This window comes from Bos mutus, chromosome 6, assembly GCF_027580195.1.
Source record: "Bos mutus isolate GX-2022 chromosome 6, NWIPB_WYAK_1.1, whole genome shotgun sequence".
Classification (NCBI taxonomy): Eukaryota; Metazoa; Chordata; class Mammalia; order Artiodactyla; family Bovidae; genus Bos; species Bos mutus.
Window position 1 is genome coordinate 16452683 of NC_091622.1, and position 13397 is coordinate 16466079.

Sequence of the window (13397 nt, forward strand, 5' to 3'; positions counted from 1 at the left end):
TTCTTTATCAGCTGACCCACCGGGGACGGACAATAGTTCACATATTTACTGTCAAACATGTGGTGATCTCATCTGTCCATTTTTTTTAAAGGGAGAACCAGGTTTCATTGGTCCTCAGGGAGAACCAGGCTTACCAGGGTTACCAGGAACAAAGGTAAGTGGAGTGTTTTCCCCTTCCTTTCTTTCTGAAAAATTTTTGTGGCATATTTTTAGTCCATTTTGTTACTCAGGTGACCAGATAGTCTTGCCTAATAGAGAACTAAATCAGCTTAGCACCCATTCCCAACACTTCTCATAGTAATAGCATATTATTGTAATTAGAGTAATAGGAAGTTAATTCCAGAAAGCCTTAGGCAAAGCAACAGGATGGTGGGATACATTCGTTGTTCCAGTTGTCCCCCAGTTGCACCTAAATTGATGTGATGCTGTTAGTCTTCTGGCCATATGGAAAAGTGAGGCAATTCTGAGAAGGAGAGGTAGAACTCATTAACTCCAGCTCCTCGTTACCCATTTGAAGACATACTTGTAAATCAAACATGATTACTATTCCCCTATCACTCCCTAGATTGCAAAGGCAAGTACTGATGTCATATAGATTCCTAGTGCTTCATCCTGAAAGGATCCATCCTGAAAAACGTCTGCAGAAAAATCCTGTAATGAAAACCATCTCATGATCTTCCACTTGGCAACCCGAGAGAGGGCCCTGAAAGCAAAATCTATATGCTGCCATATAAAAAGTTATGTTGCTGTGGATACAGTCAGAGCCATGGTTCCCTTTTTATCTACCCGGAAAGACATAAAAAGGTGCCGTTCTGAGGATGGAACTTTATTCATGACAGACTCATGAATCAAAGAAAGAGCAAAATTAGATCAAACTACATTCTTTTATTTTTAAACCGTAGCAGTCTTTGCCTCAATGTGTATTTCCTTCACCAGAAATAAGCCAGGATGACTTCCAAGAGCTCGAGAAATATGTTCCTGGTCTGTTCTGACAGAGGAGTCCTCATTTCCACTGGTCAAGAGAAAATAACTCTAATCCTAGTAAATGGAAACTACGCATGGCCTAAGGGGGACTGAAGCTCGGTCGAATTTACGCAAAATTGCTCTTTTCTCAGCAAGTTCTTTTTCACATAATGAGCTGACAAGCTTATTAACAAAATATGAGGAATGCCTGCTTTAGCCTGAACAGATTTATACACAAAGTGCACTTTCTAGAATCAAGTGAGCTAGATCAGGAGGATAACAGGCATCCTGTGTCCACATCAGAACAGTTGTATGGCTTGCAGCCTCAGAGTCAGGCAGAGAAAGAGGTGGCTTTGTGGATAAGTGCAGAGAAGCGGGAAACCTGCTCAGTGCCAGCGAGGACCAGGCATGAATGTGATTTCTGTTTGTGGTATCTTGTTTGCGAAACAAGGAAAAATAGAAGAAACACAGACAGACCCCTGGAGAGTAGAGTTCATCCCTAAATATCTTTTCTTTTGTTCATTTATTTTAAACTGTTCCATAGTCAAAAAATTCCAGATGTAGAGCTATAAAATCAACATTAATTACTGTCCATGAAGAACCTGGGCTGACTTTACAGATCCCATACTTTTATAACAAATATTACTTTGCACTCCCAAGAAAAGTAAAAACTGTACTGTAACTGCTTTGTAGTTCCACAGAAAGGATGTGAATAAGAAATTCATTTAAGAATATTTTGAAGTTAATTTTTGGCTAAACTGCCTAACATGAAATTGGTATCATAATGGAAAAATCATGATTATTTAAAAATCTCTTTCAGCCAAATACTAGTCTTTTTCCAGTTGTGTAGACAGGATTTGTACCAATAAATTCAGATTTTAAAAAAACTAACGCTGCATATTTTATCCCCAACACAATGAAGAGAGAGCATAATGAAGATGTATAATGGTATCTAAAAACCTGTTTTATGTGCTGCTGTATTCTCAGCATCTGTATCAGTGCCTGCAAGAAATCTACATCAGTCTAAAGAAATAGGACTTTATCATGAATAATTTAGAAAACTTTGAATAATATTGTTTATTCATTAATTCAACACATTTTTTCCCAGACATTTTTCTATTGAGAATGGAGATTAAATGCAACAAAAACAGTTTCTACTGAAGCTTACACTGTAATATGTGTGAGAAAGGGATGGAAGGAAAAAAAAATGTAATTCCAGAGAATAATAAGCAATTAATTAGGGATATTATGTTAATAAGTGATTCTAGGTAAATATATAGAGACTTCACACCTATGATATATATGCTATAGAGAAATGATTTTCTAAGATTTTTGCTTTTCCCTAAAATAAGATTATAGTTACCATTTTAGAATTCATCTGTAAAATATTAAGCAAATAACCAAACATTTATAAATGTAAATTCCATATACCACTAGAAGCACTTCAGTTTCTAATCCCTGGAAAATCCCTTCTGGAGCATTTTTTCCATCTCCTGCCTCCAGTCAAGTTCCAGCCTCTCCATTCTTCTACTCCCTTTTGATTCATACTGAGAAATTTACTCAGTCTTCCATAATCCTGGCCCTAATCTATCCCACCTCCCCTGCAAAACCACAGAGTCTTCCCAAAGTGGGCATGATACAGATAAAGATCTTGGAATTCAAAACTCTCCATCACCCATAACAAATCCAACCCTACTTTCTTTCCCTTTCCAAGATGAATCTATCCTTTAGTGAGGAGGGTGCCTCCTTCATCCATTAACATGCCATCACCAGAAGTCAAAACTTGTTTGATTATTCAAATTCTACCCATCACACAGGAAGCTGAACTCTCAATTCTGTGTTCAGGGAAAAACAGAACCATCTTCCTAGAGGGTGATTTGGCAAGATTTTAAAGTGTTTTTATTTTTGACACAGACATTTCCCCACTAGGAATTTATTCTGAGAAAATGACCAGAGATGTGCAAAATATTTACATACCAAAACATCTATGCAAAAATTGAAGATTGAGTACAATCCATTCTAAACTACAGCTCTCCCATGTTAAAGGCTTTGGGAAAATTACTTAACCTTTCTGAGCTTCAGTTTCCTCATCTGTAGACTATGGATACTAACACCTTTCTCATTTGTCTTGAGAACTCAATAGGATAATGCATGTAAAGTGTTGTGTGCACTCATCAAAAGCACAGTCATAAGCAATAATAATTGTAAAATACACCCTACCCATCCTTCAGGCGGAGAAGGCAATGGCACCCCACTCCAGTACTCTTGCCTGGAAAATCCCATGGACAGAAGAGCCTGGTGGGCTGCAGTCCATGGGGTAGCTCAGAGTCGGACACGACTGAGCGACTTCACTTTCACTTTTCACTTTCATGCATTGGAGAAGGAAATGGCAACCCACTCCAGTATTCTTGCCTGGAGAATCCCAGGGACAGGGGAGCCTGGTGGGCTGCTGTCTATGGGGTCGCACAGAGTCGTACACGACTGAAGCGACTTAGCAGCAGCAGCAGCAGCAGCAGCAGCTGGGTTTCACCCACTCCAGGGTTCTTGCCTGGAGAATCCCAGGGACGGGGAAGCCTGGTGGGCTGCCGTCTATGGGGTCGCACAGAGTCGGAGACGACTGAAGCGACTTAGCAGCAGCAGCAGCAGCATCCTTCAGGACTTGACCCAGGTCTCAGCAAAAAGTCAGTCCAGACTGTTGAACACCCTGTGGAGTTTCTTCTTCTCTCACATATGACTTTACATTATTCCTTAACCCTAAACTATTTTGTTCATGTGGATCTTATCTTACTAGAGCACTGGCCCTCGGAGGGCAGTGACCACGATCATCGTTCCCAGATCTATAAATGTAGCAAAAACTGTAATACCTGCATGTCTTATACCGTGACGAGGACTTTTTATTTTAAATTATGAAACCAGTACTATAATTTTCTCCATTTTATAGAGGAAACCGAAGCTTTCAGAACTTAACTAATTTTCCCCAAAACACAGACCTGGTAAGTAATAGAGCCAAGATTAAAGTAGAGAATGTCAAATTACAAAACCTGGTGCTTAGTCATTTTGCCATGCTTCTTCCTAGTAGATCTTAAAAAGTCACTGCAGAGTGAAGACTATGCCAGTGCCTGTGGTGAGGCTTAATGATGGCCCTTATCAATTCCCTTTAAAGGTCTTTCTATTTACCAACGTAGGTGTCTGACAGGCATTTACCAAACCATTTCCTCGTCTATAAAAATGGGGATGAAAATGCAAACACTGTATAGTTGTTTCGATTATTAAATGAGATAATCCATGTTGAAGTTAATACAATGCTGAGTATGTAGTAAATAAATAGTCACTTTCTACTTTCTTTGGTTTTATTCACTTCATTCATTAATCTACAGGGACCGGTTGGGGGAAGATGGGTCACCATTTACTTATTTTGTGATTTGTGACAGGGTGAACGTGGGGAGGCAGGGCCTCCTGGACGAGGGGATCGAGGGGAGCCCGGAGCCCCTGGACCAAAGGTCAGTTATTCTCACACTGGAAAACAACATTCTCAGTTTGGAAATGTATACCACTTACTTTTAGAACATGCAACTAAAATAAAATTATTCAAGGCGTATTAAAACAGCCCAAAATCACAAATAATTCATTGAAATGCATACCAATTTGTTATTTTCTAAAAGGGGTTTTACAATTCAACTTTTCCAGTTTACTCCGTTCTATTCAGTCAACAAATTTAATAACACATCAAAATGTCAATGGGGAGGGACTGTCACACTAACACATTACCACTCAAGGCATATTAAAACCTACTGAGTCTGGTGATCAGGACTCTGCACTTTCACTGCAGAGGGCACAGGTTCAACCCCTAATCAGGGAACTAAGATCTCACAAGCTGAGCGGCCTGGCCAAAAACAAAAAAAATCCCTGCATTTAAAAATATATATATAAAACAAAAATAAACAAGCAAACAAAAACCTACTGAGGAAAATGTGGATCCAGACCATTAGTTTCCATGGTAACTTGATGGTAAGTAACACCTTGAAAATATGAGAACTAAGGATTTATTTGACTGTTCACTTTATTCCTCTAAGCTTCCTGCAAACTGATATGGTAACACTTTATTTTAATAACCCATCCTAGAGACATGGGAAATGACTTCCTCTTTGATGAAATTTATAAGCAAACACTTTTGAGACTACTGAGAATTATCTGCAGAACTCTTCCCATCCACCAATGGGTGGTCAGACTTTAGAATTATAATGACGTGAAGGTTGGTGAAGAGCCCAGGGAGTGAACTAATGATGTGCTGATAATGCTTATGTTCAGTGTTGTAACAGTTTACATTATAGACAGCCATTTATTAAAGCAGTTAAAATAAAGTGTTTCCATTTTTCTTCATTATTCTGAGTCACTGCTAATTTCTTTTTCCTATTGTTGTCTCCCTCTATTATTTTCTCTTTTCCATCTTTATATTCTTCTATAATAGGGGAAACAAGGTGAATCAGGAACTAGAGGCCCAAAAGGGTCAAAGGTCAGTACCCGGGTAACCATTTTAACATAACATGAGGCCATCAAGAGCTGTGCTTCTCACCTTTTCCACAGGAAAGTCATGTTTTGGATTAGACTCTTTCACACACTGGCATTGCAGTAATTTCACCCTTATGATGATATCCTGGTTTGTTTCATCTTGTTTTTGTGTTCTTGTGCTTCAGACCATTCTTTAAGAGAAAATGTACTTCCTGTTTCATAAATATAGCTTATTTGGAAAAAATTAAGTACTTAGTTTACATTATGTGCAATATAATATTTTTTTATTTCCTGGCTGTCTTTGTGATAAATGTTCAACTACAGTTTGCTTTTAAGTCAGTTGACTCCCTCCATTGCATTAAAACTTCACCACCAATGGAAATTCTCTCCTTTATCATGTTCTTATAGAACCTGCAATAATCTGTATACTATTAGCAGAATCATGTTATTTGAGATTCTATTAATGACTAGCATGGGAAATGGGGAAAACAGAAAACAGATATTAGTAATTCTGCATTCAAGCAAATTTAATTATTATGGTCCATGTTACTAGCATACTGTGGATAGAAAAAATCATAATCCTTTTTACTGCTTATCTTCACTGGTCCTTATCCAGTTTATAAGGATATGGAGAAAGATACAGACAAATGCTTTGAATTCTGTTTAGGAAAAGGGCTCTATAAATTTTAGGCTATTCGAAAGAACTCTCAGTTCTACACAGGTTCAAATCTCTCCTCCAAATTTTCTGTTGAGATTTCCGAGACTTTCTGAAGTATTCTTAGTGATATATTTTGGAGTTTGAGGCGTAGGTGATTCCTAGTGTCTGTCCAGGGAGGGGGGTGAGGTGGCAAAAACACTATAAATGGGCATTTAAAGACTTGACTTTACACTGGAAAAAAGAGAGAGAGCCAGGTTTGCCCAGCTCTTGACCTTCAACCTGGCCACCCTGGTCTAACAGGCTGCTGTCCTCTTGAGCACTTCCTAAGTAGAAAAGTTTTCCTTAGATCCTTATCATCAGAGGGAGACCCAGCTGGGGACCTTTCCCTCCTAAATCTCCCAACACTGAGCTCCCCGTTGATCTCTCTTCCTTCCTTGTCCTGATTGTCTACACTTTTTCTTCTTAGAGAACAGACAACCTATTAATTGGTTGGCTCTTTTCCCCCTTGCACCAAATCTCTTCATATAAAGGCAAGAACATGGCTCAATCTGAGAGATAAAAGCCTAACTTTGGGTGTCATAGAAGCCACTTGCTTTGCCTTTGAAGATCCCTAATAAACAAGTTACTGTATGTGTTGTCGTTTCAAGATACTCTGTCATCTGAAGGGGGAAATTTAATTCACTTCAAGGGGCATCTTAGAGAAGCATTTGCCATGTTAGGAGTTATTGTATTTCAAGTTGCTATTTTACATTTCAAAAGTTCATATTAAAGGTGCCACTGAATGATAGTAAATACTTGGATTTAAATCCTTGGATTAAATACTTGGATATCAAATCCTTGGATTTGAGATATTTGGGGACTCTTGGCCTCACTACTAACTAACTAGGTTCTTTTTCTTTTTTTACCGGGGAAAGGGCGATCGTGGAGACAAGGGGGACTCTGGAGCCCTGGGACCAAGGGTGAGTGTGTCTCGTCTATAGCTTTGGCCTCCAACGAGCCTAGATTTGAAGTATGTGTCTATGTGGCTTTTTACAAGGCACTTGGATTAATCATACCCAATAATAGCACAGGAGGTAGACCACTGTGATTATTCCTGCTACCGCTCCCTTTCTTCCTATTTTTTAGTGTAGTCACTGGGAGCACCGAGTCTGTAAATTTGGACACATAAGATAGGCTTCACAAGAAGAAGTGAAGAACTCTGCTTTCCCTCTGCTAAATGAGCAGTCGTAGACCCACAGCCGTCTAACAGTAGAACTTTCCACTTTTCAAGTAACTCAATTGTAAAGAAAGAAATAGTCTAAATTTTCAGAACCTTTTTAAAACACAGAGAATTAGGACGTAACTAATGGAAATTCAGTGGCAGAGCTACTGAGTAGGGTAGACGTCTTAAAAATATTTGTTCCTCCATATGTATATATTCAAATATATATATGCATGCATATTTATTCCCTGTTTGATTCAATTTTAATGGAGTTCTATTCCTGTTGGAAAAGCAAGCATTTCCTGTAGTATAATGTTCTATCTTCTTAAAGAATGAGGAAGCAGTCTTTGTGGTATGGATGTGGAGAAAGATGTCAGGGGTTGCTTTAATAAATATGGATAAAGCCAGCAAGATTTTGTCAGTCAAATCAGATTAGCCTACAAATAATAATTTTCAGGGAGCAGTTTTTGATATTGAATCTTTTTTCTTTTTTATCTGAATTAATATCTTTAACATACCACAGGCAGGAAGTTGGAAGTAGTTTGCCTGCTTTGAAATAAGGACAAACTTTGAACATGGTTTATTTATTTTAACATGTATTTGGGCCTCAATCGAGAATTGATGGTCAGAGAGAGTGTGTGTGTTGCTATTTCTGTTTCTGCCACAGTTCCTTCTCCATCCTAGCCTAATGTTCTCTTGGTTTATTTTTTCATAGGGTCCACCTGGTCAAAAGGGAGATCCAGGAGCCACCGAGATCATAGACTACAATGGCAACCTCCACGAAGCCTTGCAGGCAAGTGACTGTTCCCCATCCTGACACAGACAGGGACACCGCTGAGACCTGGAATGTGTGGAAATATCACCTTCCACCCGCCTCAGCTCTCAGAGGGCTCTACCTCTCAAAGCACACCTTTTCCCTCATCTTTTGAACCCAGCTTCTTCTCCCTGGCCCAGTTTACCCTCTTTATTTCCTAGTGTTTTTCAATCCTTCCATTTATTTTCCTTCTTCCTCCAGATATATTTAGCTTTATCTGGTTTAACGTATATTGGTTTTGCAAATCTTCGTCTCCTTTCTTGAAAAGTGAACTTAACAAAACCATTAAGAGCCCTGTGGCTCTGGAGTTGGAGCTGCCTGGGTTCAGATCTCTTGCTTACTAAGTGCATGAGCTAGAGCAAGTTATTTAGTTCTCTGTGAAATGAGGACAATAATAGCATCTGCCTCAAAACATAAATAGGGCTGTTATGAGAAGTACATGGCTAAATACTTGGAAACGTGCCTGGCACATGAGTCCTCTATCGTGGCTTCTTAATACTGCTACTGTTCAATTCTTTTTCTTCCATCAAATAAAAATACATAGAGGGTAGTCAAGAGGGTTACTCTTCTGATTTTCCTAAATTATCACTATTTTGATGACCCCAATCTACTCAGAACCCTCAGTGACCCGCTTGCCTACTCTATCAAGTCTAAGCATCTCTATCTGATGTTTAAGCCCTATAACCCTGTCTTTTCTATACAGATTTTTTTATTTCTCCACAACATAGTTATCATATCTATAAAAATCACTCCTTCTTTTCCTGGTTCATCTTTTCCTTTCATTCATCTCTAAATCCTCTTCAACAATTCACTGCTGCCACCCAGACAATTTCCTCCTCTGAATCCTTTTAAATATTAGCAGTCAGGACCAAGTGGTTTAACATTAAATTATTCTTCCAAATCCCCTGATTTACTTTAGTCTTGCCTCTTACCAAATTGTAAATTACTTGTTGACAGAAGACTTGTTGTATGGTTATTTTGACTCCCGCAATGTGTCCAACCCAGGTCTGGGAATGTAAATATTAAATAAAGTTATTGGTTGAATTAGTGATTATACTTAGTTCATATGCACAATCCATTTTTCTGCTTGAAAGTCAAATTAGTTGTTTTAAATATTTTTCTTGCTTGAATTTTTTTCCATCTATATGATTTCACTAGCATTACCAAATTATGGTAGATCTACTACACTTCTATGGATCCTTTGTTACAACTGTCATTTTTAACTAATAAAGCATTTATTACATAGTTTTTACAGAATCTGTCTTCAGCTTAGCCTATTTTTCATTCCTTTTCTTCTTCTGGTAAAGCACAAAGAAAAGCATGCTTACTGCTTGGAGAAACATCCCTTGGGCAGTGTGTTCAGTCAACAGCTTGCATGAGTGTTCCTCAGCACAAGTGGATTAGACTCAAGCAGTAGATTCTGGGCTCCTGTCAAGTTCTAGAACATGCTTTCTAAATTCCCCCCTGTTCCCCAGAAGTTGCTGTCTGCATGTATAAAGAAAGAAAAGAACAGGAAGTTTTGGTTACCTACTATGTTGTCAGAGTTCTTACTTATAAAATGTAGGGACACATTTTCAACTTTCTGAACAATATTGTCAATTTCCCTTGAACTGCTTCCAGTGGCACCATGATTCTTTTAACTACCTTTAAGAGGTATCCATTCTCTTATCTTCCAAGATATACTCCAATGTTTTTGGCCATGGCCATTTTATGGAAAAATTGTGGAAGAGTTTTAAAGCCTTTACATGAACAAGAGCTTGACATGAAGCAAACTACCCTTAGTCTAAAACCAAAATCTGCTTTGATTTCCCCTCTATTATTAACTAGGTGTGTCCCTTTGGGGAAATCACAAAATTATGTTTCATTGATCTGATCGTTAAATGAGAATGTTTCTAAATGGATCTTTTCTAAGATCCATAAAATCTAATATTATACTTAGAGTTTTTTTTAGGAGCTGAATATTCTTTGTTGATGTGCCTGAATACACTGTACTTTTTAAAAAAATCTAACACCTACATCTTGATATGAAACAAGAAATGTGCACTCACTCTCTTTTTTTACCTTCAGTTCTATTTGACTGTAAACCAGTCACTATCCATCACAACCAACTAGTTCATGTTTATGTCTCAATCTTCACTCAGTCAGTTCAGTCTCTCAGTTGTGTCTGACTCTTTGTGACCCCACGGACTGCAGCACACCAGGCTTTCCTGTCCATCACCAATTCCTGGAGCTTTCTCAAACTCATGGTCATCAAGTTGGTGATGCCATCCAACCCTCTTATCCTCTGTCGCCCCATTCTCCTCCTGCCTTCAATCTTGCCCAGCACCAGGGTCTTTTCCAATGAGTCAGTTCTTCACACCAGGTGGCCAAAGTATTGGAGCTTCAGCTCAGCATCAGTCCTTCCAATGAACTTTCAAGACTGATTTCGTTTAGTTTTAACTGGTTTGATCTCCTTGCAGTGCAAGGGACTCTAAAGAGTCTTCTCCAACACCACAGTTCAAAAGCATCAATTCTTTAGCACTCAGCCTTCTTTATGGTCCAACTTTCTCATCCATACAGAACTACTGGAAAAACCATAGCTTTGACTATATGGACCTTTGTTGGCAAAATAATGTCTGCTTTTTAATATACTGTCTAGGTTGGTCTCAACCTTAAGATTTATTATTCTTATGGAGTTATTTAGGCAACTAAGCATTGTGCTTGTAAATAACTTATTGTTATTTTTTCACTTCAAAACTATGTCTTTGTTTTCCCAATATAGTACTCTAGCAGATTGAGTACTTAATAAATAAATTAAATAGCCATTAGATTGAGAGGAAGTAATAGACACTTGTTCTTCTAGTTCTCTAACCAGTGATGGATAGTCACAGTTTTGCAAATTCTATGTCACTATCGCCTCCTCTTTAAAAAAAGGCCTGCAAAAAAAAAAAAAAAATCTAGAGTAATTAGATAAATAAGAGCATATTATAGTTATAAAATATCACCCTAGAAATATAAAATTTTAATGTTGCCTCTATTGAAAATTGTTACAGGCATACCTTCTTTTATTGTGCTTCACTTTATTGCACTTTGAAGATAGTGCTTTTTTTTTTTTTTACAAATTGAAAGTTTATGGCAACTCTGTGCCAAGCAAGTCTATTGGCTCCATTTTTCCAACAGGATTTACTCACTACATGTTTTTCTGCCACATTTTGGTAATTCTCACAATATTGCAAATTTGTTGATTTTGATTATATTTGTTATGGTGATCTGTGATTTTTTTTCCTCGCCCTGCTACGTGGCTTGCAGGATCTTAGTTCCCTGACCGGATCAAACCCCAGCCCACTGGACCACCAGGGAATTCCTTGTGATCTGTGATCTTTGATGTTACGGTTGCAAAAAGATTAAGACTCTCTGAAAGTTCAGATGATAGTTAGCATTTTTTAGTGTTAAAGTTTTTTTATTGAAGTATAATTAATGTACAATATTACATATGTTACAGGTAAACAATACACTGATTTTTCATTTTTAAAGGTTATGGTTATTATAAAATATTGGCCGTGGTACAATATATCCTTGAGCTATAAAGTATTTTTCAATTAGGGTATGTACATTGTTCTTTAGACATAATGCTATTGCACACTTAATAGGCTGCATTACAGTTTAAACATAACTTTACTTACACTGGGAAATCAAAAATTTGTATGACTTGCTTTATTGCAATATTCACTTTATTTCAGTGGTGTGAAACCCTAACCCGCAATATCTCCAAGGTATGCCTATATTTACATGGACATTTGTCATAAGTCATTTTTTTTTTTTTAAGGTGGTTATGTTTCCACAATTAGCAGCAAAACCTTTTCATTTAAAAGCTCTTAAAAGCTCTAACTGAAGCTTTTAAAATTTCTCAATACCATATAAACTAAACCTGTTCTCTAGGGTAAATCAGAGGTGATTTTAAGCTTGCTTCATTATAAGCCATGAAAGAAAATAACCTTTAATCTTAAAGCGATTCACATTAGCATCTAAGAGAATAAATTACCGAGCATCCTTCTAGCCGTCAACCAATTTACAGCTTTTCTATCTCATGCCTTCCATTTCACATCGCAACTCAGTAGAGAATGACATGGCTTTCTCCATCACTACCCAAAATTCTGGTTTTCAAATCATTACTGAAGTTCAGCAGAGAACCCTGCTGAGTTTATGTTGTGTTAACTTAGAGGAACCACATACAAGAAATCCAAAGTGAGCCAACATATTTGCGAAGTCCCTGAGTGTCTACACACTGGTTCTTCAGGATGGCAGTAACATTATGGTTTTGAGAAGTTGGCTTAGTTTTCTGTCATTTATTCTTCTGTTGACTGGGTGGAAACCACCCTGTATAATTTTTAGGTCTCACAAATATAGTTATTTAACAAAGTCATTTAAGCTCCATCTGTTCAATAGTTGAGGTTCCAATAATAATATTCTTTTATTTATGCAATTCATTATAAAACATGTTGTTATCCCTAAATTAAAAGAAAAAGACAAACTAGTTTTGCATTTAGGTGGAAAATGAAACATGTATGGCACAGATTGGAAAACTTCAGAGAGTTCAAATTTTAAACTACTCCCCTTTCTAAGCTTTTCTGGATTTGCTTTCTAGTTAAAAAAAAGAATTTTTAGTTGGAAGGCTATGGCAAGGAAATTATTTCTGCTCAGTAATTTTCTAATAGCCTTTTAAAAATGACTCATCTATATACGGGAGCTAAGAAGTAGCTTTCTCATCACCATAAATTCAACTCTTGGCCTAGGCAAATCCTTTAAGTATAAAATAAGTGGTGTCTTATGTTACATATATATGATGGTATAAAAATCTGGACCTTGATTTTTTTTATAACTTTGCCCCCAGTTTGTGGCCATTTTGCCCTTTACCTTAGAAGCAAACCTTACTGGGTTGTTTTTTCCTACCCTGTTCTCTCTGAAGCTATAAGGACTATGACTGATTTTACCATAGAATACAAACTTGCACCATCTCTACGTGTGCATAAATACATTGTTTCTAAGATATGATGACACTATATCACTAAAAACTCAAGTGTCTGAACTGAGATAGATAGATAATGTTAAAATTATTTTTTACAACACAATAAAAACAGCACCTTGAATTAGATAATGGAATGGAGGAGTGCTTGGTGATGGACAGGGAGGCCTGGCGTGCTGCAGTCCGTGGGGTCACAAAGAGTCAGACAGAACTGAGCAACTGAGTGACTGAACTGAACTGAACTGATGGA

The 13397-nt window shown here is 37.6% G+C and overlaps 1 long non-coding RNA gene across 1 annotated transcript; it reads left to right on the top strand.

Moving 5' to 3' along the window:
- Positions 1-86: 86 nt before the first annotated feature.
- LOC138988280 (uncharacterized) lies at positions 87-7090 on the top strand. Its single transcript, XR_011464597.1, has 3 exons — positions 87-154; positions 4395-4463; positions 7045-7090. It is a non-coding gene; the product is annotated as an uncharacterized lncRNA (long non-coding RNA).
- The last annotated feature ends 6307 nt before the right edge of the window (positions 7091-13397 follow it).